At 43.2% G+C, this 19,380-nt stretch overlaps 2 protein-coding genes across 2 annotated transcripts in view; both read right to left on the bottom strand.

Moving 5' to 3' along the window:
* EXT1 (exostosin glycosyltransferase 1) overlaps window positions 1-19,380 on the bottom strand; it is a 258,264-nt gene that overhangs the window by 130,878 nt on the left and 108,006 nt on the right. The window lies entirely within an intron of this gene.
* LOC118089709 (GTP cyclohydrolase 1 feedback regulatory protein-like) overlaps window positions 9,733-19,380 on the bottom strand; it is a 91,429-nt gene continuing 81,781 nt past the window's right edge. Inside the window, exon 1 of the mRNA XM_060277653.1 lies at window positions 9,733-19,380. This exon is cut by the window's right edge and continues 81,781 nt beyond it. The gene's annotated coding sequence lies outside the window, so the exon portion shown is untranslated.

Genomic DNA, 19,380 nt, shown 5'->3' with positions numbered 1-19,380 from the left:
ATGGGAATACCTTATTCAGCTCTCAAGTTCCTCCAGAACATTTATGGGGTCCTAGATAATTTGTGTAAATAGCTTTAGAACAGGGGAGGGCAGAAGGTTGGTCTCTAGGTGGTTTTGGCACCAACTGTTCAAGAAAACAAAACAAATTAGGCTGTTGAAATAAGGAAAGCAGACTTTTGTGGGAAGGGACTGTAAGCTCAGTTGACTTCTGGTACTAAAAACAAATTCCTAGGCTCGTAATACACCAGAGTCACTCTATTCTTCAATTCTAATTGACTCTTGCACCTGACTCCAGCTACTAGTACCAATTATTGGGGTTCTAGCAAAAAAAAAACAACACACAGAGGAGATGCACCCAGGCTGAAATCTGCCTAGCCCTGACTCAAAACACTGAACGGAAACTATAAATAAACTCCATAAAACAGTAATAATTAGTAACGGTATTTGTCAGAGAAGCTCCACGAGCTGCCAAAACAGACATCTTTATTACAGATCCAAACTACGTGAGAAAAAGGAATTACATTCTGCCAAATCCTCTCCAGCAGAATAGGGGACAGGTGTATGTTAAGAGAGAGCTGGAAAGAGCTGCTGGTAAGGGAATAAACAGCCACAAAGGCAAAACAAAAGAATCATTTTTGCCAAGCGAAGAAGAGCCATGTTCTCAGCAACTGGGATGCACATGGATAATACAAGGCCTCCACTGCGAGCATGTAGCCAGCCAAGTGCAAGTTTACCAGGCTGCATCTGTTTAAGGGAGAGGCTTCTTTTCAAAACCAATTCCTGGCTAGCCAAAAGCTGGAAATGTGAGATTCAACTCAGCACATGGGACACTTCAAACCCATCTTCCCCCCCCTCCTTTCTAATCCTTTTCCTGACACAGATGGTACATTTCCAAGCTGCATAATTTCAGGACTTAAAACAACCTCCCAGGGAAAGTTCCCAGAGATTACTGCACCTATTCAGGCTAGGATGTGATGACTAACATTCCAGATTGTTTTCACACTTTTAGGTTTAAATGTTCCCGATTAAAAAAAGAAAAAGGAAGGAGAAATGAAAATTGCACATTATCAACTAGCTTAAAAGGCCTTCCAGACAAGCCAAAAAACAAACAAACGTTGGAGAAGGAGGATGCCACACAGTACCCACCACTCAAATTTTATTATAAACGTTAAAATGTCTCCGTTTGAGAGAGGTTTCTGTTTCAAACATAGCCAACTGCTGCAGAGGGAGAGGACTGGAGATTCTGCAACACCAAGAAGCATGCCCTTCTTTCGTTCAAGTTCAAGCAATTTGGACGTCGACACATTGTAAAGCTTATCGGCTGCGCATCGAAAACAGCAACTTGCGTTTCAAACTAACGGCTCTAATTAGAATTGGCATCTCTGAGCATCTCTGACGAGGGAGGCAGCCATCTTGCTAAAGTGACAACCTTTGTGTGAGCGAGCAGACAGTCATGGGAACCAGGATGCCGAGAGGATAAAGCGGCCCTGTTTATAATTACCGCTGATCCTACATAGTGCTTTGCGTCTCCAGAGTGCCTCGGCAACATTACCTCATTAATTCTCTAAAACACCCCCCGCGAGGAAGAAAAAAGGTTACTGGCCCCATTTTGTAAACAGCGGAAAACAAGCACAGGGCCTACGTCCCTTATTACACTGCTGTAGAAATGTAGAACATCCTCTGTTTTGCTTCGCTGAACAAATTCATGGCCAATGTCAGTGCAATACTGGGGACTTGGGGGCCGGCACTAAAAAAAAAGGCAGGAAACTATGACTTCCAGAATAAGCTTCATAAACAGGGCAGGCACTTGTGAGCCAATTTTAATCAGCATGTTGCATTCGAGTTGCAAAAGCAGGCCTCCCATTTCATACAGGAGAAACAGCAGCAGGAAATAGCTCAGTCGGTGGAGCATAATACTTTTAATCTCAAGGTCATAGGTTCGAGCCCCACGTTGGGCAAAGGATTCCTGCATCGCAGGGGGTTGGACTAGATGACCCTCGGGGAACCCTTCCAACTCTATGACAGTCTGCATCTGTTCAGGAAATGAGGGATAAACATTCTTAACAATTTGTCGGGTGGAAGTTATTAGTGGCAGGTTGTGGTGGCAAGCATGGGAATCTCTCCTAGAGGGGCCACCATCAGTCCCTGTCAGGGAAGCAGGCTGGGGAAACCCAGCCAGATGGGTGGGGTATAAATAATAAAATCATCATAATCATATAAACAAATACATACTACTACAACAACATGCTTTGCACTGCAATGACATTATCCTGAGCACAAGATTTCCTCTGGATACAGGTAGATAGCTGTGTTGGTCTGCCGTAGTCGAAACAAAATTAAAAAATTCCTCCCAGTAGCTACTGGAAGGAATTTTTCAATTATAGTTCCTCTGGTTCCTGGTGTCTGTGGAGCTCCAGCAGCAGCTGTGGGAACTATATTTCCTATAGACTTGGGACTACCGTGGCAATTGAGAAGATGCAACAGAGGCCCTGAGCCCTCACTGGAAGGACAGACCCTGAAACTGAGGCTGCAATACTTTGGCCAACTCATGAGAAGAGAAGACTCCCTGGAAAAGACCCTGATGTTGGGAAAGATGGAGGGCACAAAGAGAAGGGGATGGCAGAGGACGAGATGGTTGGACAGTGTTCTTGAAGCCACCAACATGAGTCTGACCAAACTGCGGCAGGCAGTGGAAGACAGGAGTGCCTGGTGTGCTCTGCTCCATGGGGTCACGAAGAGTCGGACACAACTAAACAACCATAACAGAGGCCCTGCAGCTGACTTACCAATGTAAGAACATTATGTCACTGCCAGGTATGTTTTTGAGGGAATGGAAGGGAATCAGAGTGGTTTGAAGTGAGGAGAAGTTTCAAAGGTTTGAACACTGGAATGTCCCCAGAAAGAAAGCTACCTATTTTCTGAGTGCTTGGGAAACACTTTTTTCTCATCCTGACACTCACAAAGAGACAAGCAAGAAAGGTTAGCACTGAAACACTGAGATTTGATGTGGTCTGAAGGAAAACACCACTAAAAATAAACACAAGTTTTCCAGCTTGAAAGCAACCTTACAAGCGTAGCCTGTAAGTCATGAATACATCAGATTTCCTTCCTTTTTTACGCCTTCCAGTTTGCTATTGGTCTTGCCAAATTTGAGTCATAGTCTCAATATTTCCTTGAAATCCTTAGAGTTAAGAGGATATAGTTTAACTAACAGCAAACCAATGAAATTTCCAAAATATGAAGCTGGGATCTCAGTGAGCAATTCAAACTTTTGTACGTTTACAATGCAGTAAGATCAGAAACCATGACAAAGCATAGTTTTCCAATCCAAATTCTAATTAGAATTTACTGAAAGAGAGACAAAACGCTGACATAACAGATGCTTCTGAATATATGGGAAGGGAAATGGCTCTTATTTAAAAAAGGGAAGCACATTGAGGCCCAGCTGCTACAGCACTAGGTTAGGAATTATCATTTATCAGTCTAGAGAAGGCCTTATTTTAGCTAAGTATCTAATTTTTAGGAGACTACATTTATCCCATCAAGATGCTGATGGTTGCAGAAACTATTATTAATTGTCATTCCCAGAGGGGCTTCGTGAAGGGAACAGGGGGTCCCCCAATAACGCCCAGCTTCCTTAAACTGCAGTTCCCAGGACTGTTTGGGAGAACTGTTAAAAGTGGTCATAATAAATAACAAGATGAAATATTATGCAAAAAGAACTCCCTTAAGAGAATCAAGTCTCTTTGTCTTAAAGGTAAACGGACCCCTGACCATTAGGTCCAGTCATGACCGACTCTGGGGTTGCGTGCTCATCTTGCATTATTGGCCGAGAGAGCCGGCGTACAGCTTCCAGGTCATGTGGCCAGCACGACAAAGCCGCTTCTGGCGAACCAGAGCAGCACATGGAAACGCCGTTTACCTTCCCGCCAAAGCGGTACCTATTTATCTACTTGCACTTTGACGTGCTTTCGAACTGCTAGGTTGGCAGGAGCTGGGACCGAGCAATGGGAGCTCACCCCGTCACAGGGATTCGAAATCCCTTGCCCTTCCCTGTGGAACCAAATGCCATTATTAACAGTCATCAAAGGTTATAAGGTTGTAGCGAACTCTGCTTCAGAGTATCTGAAGAAGTGTGTATACTGTACACAGGAAAGCTCATACCTAGAAAGCTTATACTTAGTTGGTCTTTAAGGTGTTACTGGAATTATTTTTTTAAAATTAATGGGAAAGATTCTTTTAAAGAGTGTCTTAAGAAAAAAAGACTTGATTCTCTTAAGGGAGTTCTTTTTGGATCATCTTTTAATATAATTTTTTTTAAAAAAATCTTTCATCTTGTTCTTTATTATGACCACGACAGACCAACTCGGCTACCTACCTGAATCTGTTAAAAGCGGTATAATAGTGCTTCAAATGTATGGTGCGTGGATGTGGCCCCAGACTGAAGAGACCCCTTATTCTGGGGCTAATCAAATCCACTTACTTCTGGAAGCAATAGAAGATTGGATAGTTGAGCATTTTGAGAGGTGCAGCAGTTCAGCGATTCAGCAAGAGCGTCCCGTGTATCTCTAGATGCATTTTATAATACTCTGTATTACCCGCACATACGCCGTGACACTAATTAGCTGGGATTAATTCATGAAGCTAATGAGCAGCGCTGCAAACTTCAGATGACCCCTCTCCCCCCCCCGTCCTGATGCTGCTTACCAACATCTAGAAAGACTTTGCTCCCTGAGAAGCAGATGGATGAAGGGTAACATAAGGCTAAATCGCCATGTCAGCAACAGGGTCGGCCTACAAGTGTCTTTCCCAAGGAACGTTAGTGCTCAGGTAAGAGAAAGATGCACACCAGCTTTGCATGTTATTAAATGCAAGGATTGAGCTCCTAGACATGCCGGCTGTGTGCACACGAAAAGCGAAATGGCGTTTTCTCTCATAGTGCCAATGCTAACTGTACTGCCTAGCATTATAGCGCCGCTGTGGTATATAACCGTGTTGGGACTATGACCTGGGAGACTAGGGTTCCTCACTCAGCCATGAAGATCACTGGGTGACCCTTGGGCCAGTCACTATCTCTCAGCCTAAGCTCCCTCGCAGGGTTGTTGTGAGGATAAAATGGGGAGGGGGCAAAAGACGTCACCCACATTGAGCTCCTTGGAAGAAAAGGGGGTATAAAAATGTAACAAATAAATAAATTTGTACGGTGCTTTCTGAACGTTCAAGGTATTGGTTTGACTTCCCCATCCAAGCTGGCCATTCTAGTGAAAGCTTCCTGTTCAGGGTGGGTCTTTGCCTGGGCTACAAAAAGTGTCTTTACTGGCTCTGACTTCTGCCTGCTTTTCTAGATCTGACTTCCAGCTCCACCTCTCAGTTCCAGGTTTCTACTCAACACTCATCTGTGGCTCAGTTTTTAATCCCCTTTCCAAGAAAGGTGACTTTTGACCAGTTCTGGAGCCTCTAAGTAAGATATCTGCTCATTTAGCACCATGACCTGGGCTTTTAACAGTTAAAAGATTACTTGCATACTTAACGGATGGAAATTTAACATGGAATATCAGAATAAATGTGAGCTATTTTGTCGGGGGGGGGGAGGTCTGAGCTGTTTTTTAACTGAAACGTTCTCTGTTGAAATGGAGATATGTTCTTAGATGTTACCTTGGACTGAATCACATGTCCTGGAAACCCAGAGAGATAATATATTTCCACTTGCAGATGGATTACACAAGAGAAAAGCTTCTTCCTACCTCCAAAACTTCCTTCCTTCCTTCCCACCCAACTATTTGGCCCTAGGCAAGCACAAAGATCTTTCTATGCAGAAATAGTCCAACCAAATGACTCCCATTAATAAACATCACAGGACATGTGATTTAAACCTTGTGCTGGTAATAAGAGATGAGGCACAATGAATGCTACAGTGAAATCCACGGGCACCGAGACACTGGAGCTCAAGAAACAGCTGAGCAGAACTAAAAGCATATGATCAGATCTCGTTCTTGCTTTGTGCGTATGCTTCAAGTTGGCACAGATAAAGACAGAGACCTGTCAATCTACTAGAAGGAGCTGAACAAATTAGCAACATCTTATGCTAAGCGCATTGGTACTGACTAATTCTGCGGATGCCGTGACAATGGCCTGGAGGCACTGCGACCAAGAAAAGTTGTGTTTGCCTTGCGGAAGCGTAGACCCATAAGAAAATGCACATGAGCAAACAACAGGGGTCTTACGCAGATGTCATACTGTCAATCTCATAAGCTTGCCTGTAAGATGGGGGGTGGGCTGTGCGCCCATCTACGCAGCCTCCCATGAACTCTCCCTTCTCTAGAGCAACCCTCCCTTTTCCACTTCCCAGTATTAACAACGGTATCACTTTGCGTATATACCCAGCACAAAACATGGTTACTAACGCGAAGCAGCTTCCCCAGAAATTGCAACTTGCAAGTTTACTTTAAACCAACGATTCCCTCCCTGCTTCACTGGTGCACGTGTTAACACAAAGCTATGGTTGATGCTGGTGAGGGAGGGGATAAAATTGCTCCAAAGAGGGGGAAAGCGGAGAGTCTATGGGTCACCCCCTTTGTTAATGAATGGGCAGCATTACACAAGGCCTGGACTACTATATCTGAATGCACCGGGGAGGCCTTCAGTTTCAAGGATAGGGGGGAGATTTGACCCCTCATCCCTTCATTTTTTTCACAGGAGTGAATGAAAGTCAAATGCTCATTCTCTCCCCCCCCCAATACATTCAAAGACAACATTATGGTGGGGAAAACCCTCTGCCCCCTAAATAACTGGAATGAGGGGCTGGAAAAGTCGCTCAGCTTTGCCCCATAGAACTAATATAGCAGCCACTGAGGACTGAGCTGGTCCTCCATCTTCAGTGGCATTGCCCTATCCCTGGGTTCTGTTCCTTGGTCACGCTGGAGTGTGACGGAACCTTAGGAGCTACCCTACACACACACACACACACACAGAGAGAGAGAGAGAGAGAGAGAGAGAGAGAGAGAGAGAGAGAGAGACAGAGAGAGAGAGAGACAGAGAGAGAGAGAGAGAGAGACAGAGAGAGAGAGATAGTAACAATTTTGATCATGACAAGCTGCAGTAAGTTCTAAGTAATTTTCAGCCCTGTGACTCCGGATTCTTTTATAGGGAAGGTAAAAGAGAGAGAGACTCTCAGCCCAGCAAGTGAAGCTAATATGTGTATTTTGACCTCAGGAAATACCTGCAATTAACCTATGCAAACATTTATAAAATATACACCGTGACATACAATATATACCTAATAAGGCGATGACACTTTCATCGGAGTGACTTGTGCAACGGGCTGATAAGCTTTACTCCAAGGAGCCAAACATTGCAAGGCTGTAAGCAGATGCAACAGATGCAGGAGCACAAGGTAATAGGGGGGCGATTGCGATCAGCTGGGTGAACAGCAGTACCTGTCAATATTTTAATGATAGCTTTAGGGTAGATAAAAGACATGGTTTTTTCTCTCTCTCTCTCTCTCTCTCTATTTCCCACACCTGCTTTTTCGGATTAGCTTAATTTGAACAAAGAAGTCATTGAAAGAGCAAGGTTCCCTAAGCCAATCATTCCATCAGCCTTTCTTCTTTTAAACTAAACGGGCATTATGAAAAGAAAATATTATCGAAATATATATCGAAGAAAAGATATTGAAATATTATAACTGAAAACACACACACACACACACTCCTTCCTTGGAGGTTTTTAAGGAGAGTTTGTATGGCCATCTGTCATGGATGCTTTAGCTGAGATTCCTGCATTGCAGGGGCTTGGACTAGATGACCCTCGTGGTCCCTTCCAGCTCTAGGATTCTATGATTCTAAAATTATAAGGGAAGCTGAACCACATGTGACACTCCAAAGAGGCAGGGAAATAGAACGACAACATACAAATCCGAAGGGGTTCTCAAATAAACTTGGGGGTGGGGAGGGGAAGAGATAACAATACTTGGGATAAAAACGTACAATTTGTCACTCATTCTATTTCAATCACAATGTATCTGTTGAACTTCATTATTTTAATCAGTGCTGCTTGTGTAGATCTGGCTCCCCCTTATTCTCTCCTATTTTTTCTTCTATTTAAATCACTGTTTGCAAAGCAGAAACAGTGGGCAAGGGGCTCCCCGCCCCCCACTCTTTTCCAGTGTCTGCAATTAACATTCCCCACGTTTTCTGTTCTGTCCTAATGACGCTAAATGCTCGTTTAAAAATCCTCAGTCCTCCCACGTGGAAATATGCAGCATTTCGGTTTCTCAGTAGAGTCTGCCCATCTGCAAGGATGACGATATAGCGAGAAATCCAAGCCTGTATCACTGACCACAGCACACTATGCTGGTCTTTATAAACAATGTGCTACAGCTATTAGCAAATATTCATTCAAAGGGAACATGGGTTGCTGTGGTTGCAGCAGGGCAACTATAATACGGGAAGATGCAGAATCTCCCCCTATACTTCACTGCTTTCTCTCTACTGAATGCCAACTCTAAAAACCAAACCCAAAGGCTACTGGACACCTTAACTGGAGATCTTAATAATCATGCACATTGATCTACCATACTTTATCCTAAAGGCAGGCAACCTGATGTCCTCTGGATGTTGGAACTCCCATCACTCCCGGCCATTGGCCGTGTTGGCAGGGATTGATCTCAAGGACACCATGTGGCCAACCTCTGCTTTATCCAAAAACAGGAAGCCAAGTTGGATACATTCAAATTCAAGGCAGCACTTGCTTTCCACTCTTAAGATTCCTGCATGAAAAATTTGGCTCATGGACTTCCACCAGTCCAGAGTAGCTTTTATATCGTTGCTGGAAAATATTCCATTCTTATAGGGCACGACTAGGCTTAAGCTTCAACAACAGTGGGTGCTGAGCTAGGGAACAGTGGTCATGGAAATGCTATCAATTTGCCCTGCCCTCCGATGATGATATTGCTGCTACAGTTCTTAGTTAAATCTCTTATTCTTTTATGGTGTTTTATTCCGCTGGACCTGTATTTTAAGTATTGTATGTTCAATTAGTATATTGACTGTTAAAACCCCATATCAGCCATTTTTATTGTTTATGTAGAGAATTATGCAGAATTTCTGGTTTAATATGCTGGCTGTTTGCCGTAATAAACATTGATTGATTGATTGATTGATTGCTATCATATATCCTCTCCAGCGATTTTTACAAATCTGTTTTTTACTATACATATGAGATAGGCTGAAGGTACATACGGTAGTATATTGCCCCAACAGTAACAACTATTTCCCAGGGAAAAGCAGTAAAAGTGTTAGAAATTATTGGGTAAATTCTCTTTTCGGAAAGCACTATTATGCATGATTCATTCTTTGGCTGCAAGGAAATATATGACAGCTGTTTATTTCTTCTTACCATGGGGGCAACTTAATCTTTTTCTATAAAACAACAAGAACCAAGAAACAAAAGTCTGTAGTTTGTCCGATTCTGGATTAGTCTTGCAAATATCAGACCAATTAATCTAGGACTTCCAAAACCAGGAAGTGCGGTGCTGATCATTATCATTATTGTGCTCTGTTTGCATATTTGTTAATACATAACATCTGTGTGCCCAATATTTGAACAGCCGTTCAGCACGTCACACACCAGCTTTGACCACTAAACAAGGGCTCTGAGTCACGTTTGCCCCATGTGTTTGGGCTTGTCAGTGTTCCTTTCAATAGAGCTTAAAAGATTACAGTTTTTAAAACGTCGTGTGTTCTCAGTTCTTACTTTTTACAAAGGGGTGTGACAAAAACCTCCTCAGTAAACTGGCCGTGCCCCCAAAAGCAAACCAGTTATTTCCATTCCAACAGTTTTCCCACACATCCAAGAGAGTCCAGTTCGATTATTCTTAAACATCACATGGTGCAATCTGCTCTGGACTGCACCACTTCAAAAACAGTGAAGAAATACATGTTTGCGCATTCATCTATACTAGAAATCAAACTCTAGCACACAGAAAAGCCAGCATGTCAGGCAGTGAACTTTTGACACTCGTGAATGGACAAATTTGGCCAGCCCCTCTCCTAAAGGCGGAAGTAGTACGGTTTCAGAAACCTATAGCACATGTCTCTCTACACATCTGAATGTCCTATCTCAGGCATGTCCAACAGGTAGATCGTGATCTACCGGTCGATCGCAGGGATGTCTGAAGTCAATCGCAGTATTAAGTTTAGTGATCGCCTTGGTGGTCAATTCTCCCCTTAAAAAAGGCTCAACATCTCCTGGGAATGACAATGGGTAGATAACAACCAGTCTTTTTACACTGGGAGTAGGTTGCAGTCTCTTGGGAGTTGGAAGTGCATGTCCTATCTGATGAGAGTTCACCCTCTGCCAAATAGTCCATGGAAGGATGCATGTGGAAGACGGAGTCTACAAGTCCTCTAGATCAGGGGTGACAAATCAATAGCTCTCCAAATGTCACCGGACTACAACTCCCTGGTCATGCTGGCTGGGGCTAATGGGGGCTGGTGTGGGCAACAGTTCCCCATCCCTTCTGTAGATGGTGATGTCCTTCCTAGGTTAAATAAAGAAAGTGACCAACCTGATGCTCACTAAATTTGTGATGAGCAAGAGCCAAAAAAGGGGACAGCCAGAGCCAAAAGGAATGGGGTCATCCTCTTTTTCGTATCCTCATCCCTCAAAGCACGCAGCTTGAAAACATACTATCTGTATTCAAACTTTCAAAACTACAGGCTCCATTAAAGGCTGATTACAGGAAATTTAAATGTCCCAACTATTCAAGATATATTCCACACACACACCCTGAGGTGGGCAGAGAAGGAAAACTGGCATATCAACTGTGCACTTGGTCAATTTGAGATTTATCCTCCACTGAGATGCTTTGCACAGAATTTGGATGCTGTCCATCAACGTTATTAATTCAGTTTAAGTAATTAGTAATCATGGGTGAGTTGTAAAACTCCGTATTTATTCTTCACATCAGGAATATGTAGCTAAGCTTCTCCGACAATAAACAGATGGATTCCATCCTAGCTAAAGGAAAGGACTTCTTTTTATTCTTAATCTACCAATGAGGTTTCCTTTTGCCCGCTTTCAGGCACAGCATACTTAATGTAGATTTTTATTCGACGTAAGCCCAGGTGTTCACTTAAGTTTCCATTTTCTCATGGTCTCACAACACTTAAAAACTGGCCTGGACTCATTCCACCCGTGCGGCTGAGCTCTTTGGTTAGATTTCTCCTCACCTCTCGTGTTTCATTTCCTAAACTTTTCAGCCAAACACACACAGACTCAGAAAGAAGCCCCCATCCACCCAATGCTCCGCCTTTCATTGCAATTTCACACATAACCTCCCATCAGAAATGGAGCGGACATAATGAATTGGACGTTTCATATGGTCTCCGGGGTGGGTGGGTTGGGGGGGGGGAGAGACCCGGTTGCCAACGGAAGTGTTATTAGGGATTCAGCTGGCAGCCGGCTCCCCTTGGAGCTCTCTCCGAATCAATGCCTCGACTCCGTGCCAGCAGACACAAGGCAGCTAATGCCTGATGAATGCAGTAGAAAAACAAACCATCAAAAAGTTGCAAGGAACTTTAATACCGGTCTCTTGAGGTTTGCTCTTCTCCAGGCTAAAAACGGCATCTGCACCTTGCAAAAATCACAAGTAGCCGCACAGACCCTCCCTTCCCCATTAGCACACATGAATGGTTTCAATTCCCCGTCCTTCACATTGTCACTTTCTTTTCAACGTGATAACCTATTTCTTCATAAGAAAAGTCCCACTGGATCAGACCAAAGGCTTATCTAGTCCAAAGTCCTGTCTTGCCCAATGGCCAACCAGTGTCTCTAGAACAGTGTTTCCCAACCTTGTGCCTCCAGCTGTTTTCGGACTACAATTCCCATCATTCCTTACCACTGGTCTTGCTAGCTAGGGATGATGGGAGTTGTAGTCCCAAAACATCTGGAGGCACAAGGTTGGGAAACACTGCTCCAGAAGGACAAGAAGGGCTGTAGCGTTGCTGCTTTTGCATTGTGACAATTTGCTTTCGTTTTGTCTGGGACACTTTATGATTTTTTTAAAGCAAGGGGGGCTATAAATTTAAGTGGCAATCTTCAGAGTGGATATATATTTTTCTTTTATCCCTCTCTCCTCACACTAAAACATGGGCATCCAATGATGCTGAACGTTAGATGATTCGGGACGGATAAAAATACTTGTTCACCCACCGCTTCCACAGGAGGCAATAATGGTCACCAACTTGCATGTAGGGCTGGGCGATAACACCGTGATACATCACATCACCAGCTAAACACTGCGATATCCTGATATATCACGATGCCTGAAATAAGGATGAAGCTATGTAGAGGCTTCGAGGCTGGCTTCAAGGTTTTTCCCACATCGTGATTTTTGCCGGCGCCTGCTCTTGTGTCTCATGGCCCCCTGAATGAGGCAGGGGAGAGTTGAGCCGGCAGAGTGAAACAAGCGCTGCAGGAATCGGGAGAAGTATTGGCTAGCTTCACAGTTTTTCCCACATTGTGATTTTTGCATAGCACACACGCATAGCACACACCATGATTCATGGCATATTGCCAGGTCAAAAATTATGAAAACTCAGAAACCAAGAGGAGAAAAACTTTATGAAAAAATTGTAAGTTATTTAGGAAACCAAAGTAAGCAGATCGGAAAAAGAGCAGGATTTTGACTCACTTGTTGTGGAATAATACTATGGACAATATGGTTTAATATAAAAATTGGGAGAAGGAATGAATATGCAGTTCTAGATGTTTAAAATAAGACTCCAAGGATGGGGGGAAGTCTTGAGATTCACAGAATCTACGTATTTTTATAGATATGTCTTCACTACTTTATGTTTATTTGTATTTTGTACTTGTAAAACTAATAAAAATGATTTTTTTTAAAAAGACACACAAAAAGGCAAAAATAAATATATATGAAACTGATATCAACAACAACAGTCTTTATTATGGTCTAGAGACCCAATAAATCGTTACAAGGCAATATACAATTTACACAGCCTACCTCCAGGTTAAAGAAGCATTTTGTTCAGTCTTAAAGATAGGGATCATTGGTTCTTGCAACTACCGATAAAAGCTTCGCCACTGCCAATGTTTTAGCGTTTGACCTGTCTTCCAATAGGAATTTGACATAGTGAGCTTCTGATTTTCCTGGGAAAGGTACCAGTAAGGGTAATATGAAACTGATATCACAATATGGCATGGCCAAACTTGGCCCTCTAGCTGTTTTGGGACTACAACTCCCATCATCCCTAGCTAAGAGGACCAGTGGTCAGGGATGATGGTCCTTGTAGTCCCAAAACAGCTAGAGGGCCTAGTAAGTTTGGCCATGCCTGGATATTGATATATCACCCATCCCCCACTTGGAAAGAAGGTTGGATAAATTCATGGAGTTGATATCGACTAGCTGCAATGGCTACATTCTACTTCCCATCAGAGGCACCATGCCTCTGAATATCACAACCCCAATGAGTGAGATATATGATGCTCTAGGCACACAGGTTATAGGAGTGATACTGAATCGGGTCATTAGGCCATTAGGCTCACTATAAGCTACACTGAGTGGCAGGGGCTCTCCAGGATTTCAGACCTGGAGATGCTGCAGATTGAACTTGGAACCTTCTTCATGCAAGGCAGATGCCCTACCTATGAGCTCTCTTTCACTCCAGCAGATAGAATTAATTCTCACATAACTTAGAATGCTCTCATTTAGTTGTGAAGCAGCTCTGAACATGCATGGGCCCAGCCCTTATGCATAAGGCCTTGCAGCATCTACCGTGACGAGTTAGGAAATAAAAAACAAAAATCCCAAAGCCGGTATGTTTGTTAACTTCCACTGCATCCACACCCAAATTGCATAATGCAACAATTTCCCAGAGTATCACATTGCAGCTTTGGAATAAGAATGAAAAGAGTGGGCTGAGCAAAGAATCGTCATCATTGTGGGACACAGAGAGACATTGATTTATGACTCTCTGGTCAGGAGGACCTAAGAGCTTATTCTAGAGCCCCCGAAGGCCATTTTTCCTGCATTTAAAAAGACACGAGGGGACAGGGACACACACACACACACATTGTCAGTATCTGACGACATTAATTAAACTGGATTTCAAATACAGGAATGGCCAATGGCATCGCTCCATATTCCTTAATACTGGGATAGTCACCAGTCTAGTTTCTGCATTCTGAATTAGCTGTAGTTTCTGAGTTGCCTTCAAAGGAAGAGTGGGCAGTGGGAGGGCACTGCAAGGTGGCCTCAGAGCTAAAGGCAGGCAGAGCCAACTAATTCCAGTTTTGCCCCCCTGCAAGAGGAGAACACTGACAGGCAGTTCCATCCCCTGCTCTGGTTGCATGTAGGAATTCAGGCACAGATGGGCTACCTGATGTGGACAGACCGAAGTGGGAGGCATGGACCAGCTTCCACCGTAATCCATGGACAGAGCGCTGGGCAAGGATTTCCGCGGCACGAAGTCAGACATCTACCTCGATGCCAGCAGCTATATCTCCGCGCCGGCACGACGGAGCTGGCTTTCCATTATAGCAGGAACCATGGCGTCAGCACGGCAGCTTACGGGCCGTAAACATATTCTCGATACTTGTGATGTATCTCTCAATTTACATCAAAGGCGAAACTGGGTTAAATGGTTTGCCCAGGGCCCTTGCAGGAAGCCTCTGGAGCAGCCGAGGTCCCCAGACGCCTCCGCCCCTCGTTTTAAATTATCAAGAACACATTGTCGAAAGTTTACAGCAGCTCAACTTTTCCTCGTAGCAGAAACAAATAGTCGCTGGATTTGCTCGAAGCAAAAGGCAACTGCCAAGGAAGTCTCCTTGCCTGTTCCTAAACATTATTTACGGACTGCAAGGTGCAGCAACAGGGAGGAGGGAGCGGGGAGGGGAGGGGAGCCTCTGCACCGCAGCCATATTTCACTTTCACGCTAATTCTAATTGTGTATTGAACAATATCGAGCAGGCGGCTAATTAAGAGCCTTTTGCAAGACTGTTGCTGGATGTTGCGTTTTCATTGAGGAAGACAGACTTCCTGCAAGAAGCCACATGAGAGAGAAAGTCCAGAGGCCACAATCACTGGAAAATTTAAAAAGTGTTTCACTTTCTGCAATGGTTCCTCCATTTCTCCACGCCCCCGAAGGGTTGCAATTCATCTAATAGTGGTTGAAAAGCCAAGTTAGAAACACGCTTCAGTGTCTCTCTGAGACCACGGGATCCTTTTTCTCATCTGGGCAGGCAGGCGGAGAAGTGATGAATCAGGCTTCCCAAGAAAATCCTGCAGGCCCTTTCTCATATAAATGTGTTTCAGTAACTTTAACCCTTCTGCCCAGCAGCCATAAAGTATCAACAACTTTCTTGGCACGTAAATATTAGAATATGCCTGTCTGGGCCCAATTGGGGTTATCTGTGGCTATCTTAGATAGTGTATTAAAAGTCTGTGCAGTACACTTGCAAGTTACACACCGAGGGCCTTCTGGCGGTTCCCTCGTTGCGAGAAGCCAAGTTGCGGGGAACCAGGAAGAGGGCCTTCTCGGTAGTGGCGCCCGCCCTGTGGAACGCCCTCCCACCAAATGTCAAAGAGAAAAACAGCTACCAGATTTTTAGAAGACATCTGAAGGCAGCCCTGTTTAGCGAGGCTTTTAATGTTTAATAGATTATTTTATTTCATTTTTCTGTTGGAAGCCACCCAGAATGGCTGAGGAAACCCAGACAGATGGGCGGGGTATAAATAAATTATTATTATTATTATTATTATTATTATTTAACTTTTGCAAATTCAGCTTTACACATTGAGCAAATTTAATAACTAAAGGGGGGGAATGGGATGGGCATAAGGGGAAAAAAGACTTTGGTAATTCCACCCAGTGTGTTTTGACTATGAACCATTTAGGCTCAATCCTGTGTTAAGTTGCGGGCTTACTGTATGTTTTAAAGGGGTTTTGCTTGCCCCTCCTCTCTGCCCTATTTTGGGCCTTTTTGGTGGTGGCTCTTCCAGTGCTCCCCCCACCTAGGGGAAAGCTCACCTGGTCCCCACACTGTTGCCTTCTTGGCTCCAGGTTAAAACTTTTCTCTTCTCAAATGTCTTTGGTTTTAAGTCCCTGTGGTATGGTTGGCGATTTTAATGTATGCATTTGTCAATGTTTTAGTTCCATCCTATTTGGATGGTAGGTTCCAGAAGGTGGTGGTTCTCCAGAAGATGCTGTTCAGCTCCATAGAGTCGCCGATGCGGGGATCCAGAGGGTGTGATTTTATAGCCCATATTTTTTAATATCTACTACATGAAACAGCTGAGTGGGGTCATCCAGACATTTGCAATCAGTATGCTGATGACACACAAATCTGCTTCTTTACAGTTCATGAAAGTGTGCTGGATCGGTGCCTGGCCTCACTAATGGACTGGATAAGAGTCAAGCAAGTGAAGCTCGGTCCAGATGCTGAGACACTGTTGGTGGGGGGGGGGTGTCCTTTTTTTACATGAGATGGCAGTAAAGAAATATTGCTATGAAGGAATGAATGAATGGGGAAATGTTGTTGTTGGTGAAATCCAGCAGGCATTTTTCCTGTTTGCTGTCCAGTGGTACAGTGGTTCTCAAACGCCTTGGTACTCAAACGCTGAAAACTTGGAAGTAATTGTTCCAGTTTTCAAACGTTTTTGGAAGCCAAACGTCTGATGCAGCCGTCAGCTATTGTTTCTGGGACACCTGCACCAATCAGAAGCTGTGCCTTGGTTTTGGAACATTTCGGAAGTCAAATGGATTTCCGGAACGGATTAAGTTTGGCGTTTTTGTTTTTTGCTATTTATTTTGCGTTTTCGTCAGTTAATTTGTTTTTGTGACTGTGTGGAACCCAGTTCAGCTACTGATTGATTGATTGTGTGACTGTGGAGATGGATAAAAGCCCCCAACCAAACAGTGACTATCATCAGTGCAGGTAAGGGGAAAAAATAATGTTAATTTTTATCATCTACAATACTATCTTATTTATTTTATAGTACAGTACATTGATTATTGCTTTCATTTTATGGACCAATGGTCTCGTTAGATAGTAAAATCCATGTTAAATTGCTGCTTTAGGGGTTGTTTTTAAAAGTCTGGAACGGATTATTCCATTTTGCATTACTTTCTATGGGAAAGCGCGCCTTGGTTTTGGAACGCATTGGTTTCGGAACGGACTTCCGGAACGGATTAAGTTTGAGAACCAAAGTACTACTGTACAGAAATACTGCTATGAATGAATGGATGGATGGACCAGGAAATGTTGTGGGTGAAACCCAGCAGGCATTTTTCCTTAACCAACATCCTACAATGGCTTCTGAGATCACTACAGAGAGGATCCACACACAAGATTGTACAGAAGCTGGTCTATCTCCTTTTCAAGATGGCCATGGATTCATTCTACAGGGCAATGGTTATTTAGGAAAATGAAACAAAACTCAGCACATTTGTGTAGATGAAAATGCACACCAGGCTATTCATAAAATGTGCACACAACAAATACAGAGACCCCATTTGGATGAAATGCAATACAGCAGCTATATTATCCAATGTAATTCCCTCTCCCGCCAAATCGTAGCTGTATTGTACTAATATAAATAAATGCCCAAATAGCAAGGAAATACCAAGAATTACGGATCGCTGGCAAAGCATCCATTTCAACAAAGTGTCTCTCTCATGTTTCTCCAAATTCTTTGGGGGAAATCTTATAATCAGATTCCAGCTTAAATGATGGAAGAGCACTAGTGCCCTTTCTAGGATAGTTATGCGTTAAATGTAATTCTTCCAGCTTGCTGCGTCTACTTTTGTAAGAAAATTGTTTCCTACAAGGTATAGAGTAAATCTCTGCTTTATAACAGACTGTATGGTTTTAAAATGTCAAAACAAAATTACACGTACACTTTACTGGTTACCAACTGCGCTTCGGTATATAATGCAAGGTGTCTGAAGTACTGTCCGCACTCCGGTGGCCCAAGGAAAGAAGGAATTTACTCAAGCTCTCTTCTCAATTTATAACAGCTGTGACAGGCTTCAACCACTCCCTCAGAGGGATTAGGTTTCGTTTCTGCCATAGAGATTTTAAACAATACAACACCCTTCAGCATACAGTGGAACCTCAGTTTATGAACACCTCGGTTTATGAATTTTTGGTTTATGAACGCCGCGGACCCATGTGGAACGGATTAATTCACTTTCCACTACTTTCAATGGGAAAGTTCGCTTCAGTTTATGAACGCTTCAGTTTATGAACAGACTTCCGGAACCAATTACACCCATGCTTTGGGTTAAGTATGCTTCAGGTTGAGTACTCCGCGGACCTTTCTGGAACGGATTAATCCACTTTCTATTACTTTCAATGGTAAAGTTCGCTTCAGTTTAAGTACTCCGCGGACCTTCTGGAACAGATTAATCCACTTTCTATTACTTTCAATGGGAAAGTTCGCTTCAGTTTATGAACGCTTCAGTTTATGAACAGACTTCCGGAACCAATTGTGTTCATAAACCGAGGTACCACTGTATAGTCGAAGTGGAAACAGGCATTACAACAATGACATTATGACAAAAATGACGGTAAATAAATTTTTTTGTTTAAACCAATGGGGGCAATGGGTAGCATAAAGCCAAGATACTTCCCCTTGAGAAAGTAAAATATGGGAATGTCCTTTCTGAGCATATATAAACTTGCTCAGCTGCCAAACACTTCAATAGGGGGAGCATACTCCATTAAAAACCATTGTGTTAGGCATAATTTGATGGGATGTTCATGAGAACTAGACCTTAATAACCAAGCATTTTTTTCTAAACCACAAGGGCTGGAAGTATCCTTTCAAAACAGGATTACAGCAAGTTGACCCTCCCAACACACTAAAGTTCCGTCTGAGTTATACTATATATTTATTATTTTAAGTATGCAACTATACCAAGCTGCAAAAAAATGAAATTAAGTTTGCACCATCGACAAGAGAATTATTTATAATTTATTCTATCTGTGAATAAACAAATGTAAAAGAAACGTAAATGGGGGGGGGGGAGGTAGCTTGACAGGCTATCGTACCTGGGCGTAATATTTAAGCCATTTTTTATATTGCACCAGGAAAGCTACTACAATATAAAACAGATTTACAATCTCGCGGCCATTTTCTGCTGCTCTGCCCCCCCACATCTCTTTCTTTTGAGCTGATAGTAAACAGATTCTTTTCATCTCCCTAGCACTGAGTAATATAATCAAAGAGTGCTGCAGGGAGGAAAGGCGTCTAAGCATTGTTTGTTTGTATGAATATCTATAATCCAGTCTGATTTATACAAGAGGGGTTTGGGGGTGGGTGGGTGGGTGGGTGCTCTGGTTAAGCAGACTCAT

This window comes from Zootoca vivipara, chromosome 8, assembly GCF_963506605.1.
Source record: "Zootoca vivipara chromosome 8, rZooViv1.1, whole genome shotgun sequence".
NCBI classification, from domain to species: Eukaryota; Metazoa; Chordata; class Lepidosauria; order Squamata; family Lacertidae; genus Zootoca; species Zootoca vivipara.
Note: the sequence above shows the minus strand (reverse complement) of the source record. Positions and strands in the feature narration are given on the sequence as shown.